Source organism: Cherax quadricarinatus, chromosome 4 (assembly GCF_038502225.1).
Source record: "Cherax quadricarinatus isolate ZL_2023a chromosome 4, ASM3850222v1, whole genome shotgun sequence".
Lineage (NCBI taxonomy): Eukaryota > Metazoa > Arthropoda > Malacostraca > Decapoda > Parastacidae > Cherax > Cherax quadricarinatus.
In genome coordinates, this window is record NC_091295.1 from 73,502,286 (window position 1) to 73,505,969 (window position 3,684).

At 38.7% G+C, this 3,684-nt stretch overlaps 1 protein-coding gene across 2 annotated transcripts in view; it reads right to left on the bottom strand.

The window, feature by feature from the left end:
• LOC128684478 (actin nucleation-promoting factor WASL-like) overlaps nt 1–3,038 on the bottom strand; it is a 33,138-nt gene extending 30,100 nt beyond the window's left edge. For both annotated transcript variants that reach the window (XM_070097945.1, XM_053770677.2), the window contains exon 1: nt 2,941–3,038. The gene's annotated coding sequence lies outside the window, so the exon portion shown is untranslated. The remainder of the gene's footprint in view (nt 1–2,940) is intronic.
• Between the last annotated feature and the right edge of the window lie 646 nt (nt 3,039–3,684).

Genomic DNA, 3,684 nt, shown 5'->3' on the forward strand with positions numbered 1-3,684 from the left:
TCACTGTAAAAAAACACAAAATGTTTAGAAACATTTAATTTAAGAAATACCTTCCCTCCCTTTTCTCCATCCCATCCCTACCTCCCATTCCCTACACTCCCTCCATCCTTTCATTCTGTTCATCCCAACACTCCTTCCCCTCTTCCCACTCACCAACCCCTTTCTCCTTCCCCTCCCTTCTCATCCATCCCCTTTCCTCCCTTCTTCCCATCCCTCCCCTTTCATTTCTCCTTCCCCTTCCTATCCCTCCCCTCCAATCTCCTTTCTCCTTCCCCTTTGCTTACTTCTTTCCTACCCTTTCCCTCCCTCCCTCCCTCTCTTTCCCACTAACAGAATGCCCACAAGATACTGTTGATGCAGCCTGCCATTATATATCTCGTCTGGAAGCCTTATAACACCATCTAGGGGTATTTTTTACTCTACAAAATATTACTATAATATTGTATTTCACTGCTCTGGATACGAGTGCCTCTCTCAAGTAACAGTGAAAGATACTTAGTCTGATCAGTAACAAAGTAGGTGATAAGACCCGCCCTTGACTAGAGACCTCAGGAAAAGTGCTACACATTCAATGCTAGACAGGATGCCGCAGTGTGTAGTCACTGATAAGATATTACTGGAGGAGTGACATTTGAAATTTGGCTTTCTAATTACAAAAGACAGTTTGGGAAGATTAATAAGATAAAAGATAAGATTAGATTTGCTTGGATTTTTAATCCAGGATAACCCAAGTCAGTGCATCATCGAGGACTGTGTCTTATTTCCATTGGGGTCCTTTAATCTTGTCTCCCAGGATTCAATCCACATTAGCCGACTAACACCCAAGTACCTACTTACTGCTAGGTGAACAGTGGCAGCAGGTGTAAGGAAACACGCCTAGCATTTCCACCCACTGATCTGAATAATTCTATATATTATTCGTATTAGCTAACTGGTTTTAATAAAATATCAGAAACTTTCAATGGAGTTACGGGAAACATTTAAGAAATAAAAAAAATAGCCAAACTAAACAAATTTCATTTTCTCGAATTAAAAATATAAAATATGCATACTGACTGACGGTTGATTGTGATTGTTGGATACCGATTATTTGATTATGATTTTTTATGATTATACAATGATAATTTTTTAATGACTGATAATTATTGCTGAGTTGGATGACTCGTGGCATGACTGACAGTGCTCTTGCCTCGCATACTGATTGTCTGTGGTCCAAATCACTAACTGGGTGGAAATGTTGATCATGTTTCCTGATACTTGCTGTCTGTATTCACTTAGCAGTAAGTAGGTACCTGGGCGTTAATTGACTGGTGTTAGTCACATCCTGTTGAGTAACTGCTGAATTGTGAGTGTTGGATGATGGATGAATATTATGCCATCTGTTTAACTGAATGATTGTGACTGTTTGATGGCTGATTATTAAAGATTGTAATTATTGGATGGTTGGTCGATGATTGTTGAATGACTGTGATTGTTGAACAGTTGATGATTGATTGAATAAATGCAATTTATGAATGTGGGATGATGATTGCTAGATAACTATTAAATGATTGGACTGTTCAACTGCCTCCCAGCACACATAAGGGGGATTACCAACAGACCCCTGGCAGTCTTCAAGCTGGCACTGGACAAGCACCTAAAGTCAGTTCCTGATTAGCCGGGCTGTGGCTCGTACGTTGGTTTGCGTGCAGCCAGCAGCAACAGCCTGGTTGATCAGGCGCTGATCCACCAGGAGGCCTGGTCACAGACCGGGCCGCGGGGGCGTTGACCCCCGAAACTCTCTCCAGGTAAACTCCAGGTATTGCTGGATGGTGATGACAGGAGAGCAAGGTCACTGACTTTTTTTGGGTTATGTTACTATGTATGATATTGTGTGTAACTGTATTTATGTGTATGTACTTGTACCTAAATAAACTTAATTACATTTGTTTGTAATATATTAAAGTCAGTCAATATTAAACAAAATTACTGAATCAAGTAATCTGTATTTACGTTTGTATCTTATCATACACAGTCTATAGAGATATTCCAATGACAAATTATGATAATCTAGGACATCTCGAAAATTTCTCAAGATTACATGAACTGGGAAGGACCGAAAGTTGAGGCTCATACAGCACCTGGCGGATGGGAGATTGTCAAGTTTGATCCAAGGAAGAAGAGGGTAGCTATAGTTATTTGTATCAAGATCACTTCAGCATTGAATACTCTGCACTTAATACTGAAGAATCAAGTCCTCTAGAGGTGTGTAATATCTCTAATTTTAAAATAATTATCAGGTCAAATATATACAATTATCAGATACTTGAAGTGCAGTATTATGTACAATAAAAAAAATATTAAAACTTTTATTGAATGTCCTATTATATACGAAAAGATCAAATTTGTGAGTTGAAAGTGTGCAGGATGGATGATTCAAAATGAATCTGAATAACATAATCTATAATGAAGATCAAAATTTTGGTTTATAAGGTCAGCAGGATGGTTATTTAATATAAATTAACCATCCTGCTGACCCTGAGAGAAACAGCTTCACAACCAATATTGTCTGACACAACCAATATTGTCTGACACAACCAATATTGTCTGACACAACCAATATTAACCAAGCTTTATAACAAATCTTCCTGAGAAATCAACTCGACAGGAAATCAAGGACCCCAACGGAAATTCAAGGACCCTAATGGAAATATGCCACTTTGAATTCTTTTGGGAATTATCTTAGGTAATTTACACATATACTACTATGTATACTAATTTATTCAAGTATGTGTACCTATACGTAAATAAAGTTAGTATTATAAGATGCAGACACCAGCACCACCATGACCCACTTCCGGCTACCAACTAAGTCTCTTCAACAGTATCTCTCTTAATAAATCACAATGATCTTCCCCACCTCCTCCTCCTCTAGGTATTATCAACAGCCATATAACTGACCTGTAGAGTGTGAGAGAGACACTCCAGCGAGACACTCCAGCGAGACTCTCTCAGCTCCACCTCAGATGTTCCAGCTGTTAAAGTGCCACTAAAACTCACACCATAAATACCACTTCTGGCAGTCAGCGGGAAAAATGTTGCCTATTATGTACCTCTGTAATGCTGTGGTACAATATCTGGACCTATTATGTGCCTCTGTAATGTTGAGGAACAATATATGGACCTATTATGTGCCTCCGTAATGTTGAGGTACAATATCTGGACCTATTATGTGCCTCCGTAATGTTGAGGTACAATATCTGGACCTATTATGTACCTCTGTAATGTTGAGGAACAATATATGGACCTATTATGTGCCTCCGTAATGTTGAGGTACAATATCTGGATCTATTATGTACCTCTGTAATGTTGAGGAACAATATATGGACCTATTATGTGCCTCCGTAATGTTGAGGTACAATATCTGGACCTATTATGTGCCTCCGTAATGTTGAGGTACAATATCTGGACCTATTATGTACCTCTGTAATGTTGAGGTACAATATCTGGATCTATTATGTACCTCTGTAATGTTGAGGTACAATATCTGAATCTATTATGTACCTCTGTATTGTTGAGGTACAATATCTGGACCTATTATGTACCTCTGTAATGTTGAGGTACAATATCTGGATCTATTATGTGCCTCTGTAATGTTGAGGTACAATATCTGGACCTATTATGTGCCTCCGTAATGTTGAGGTA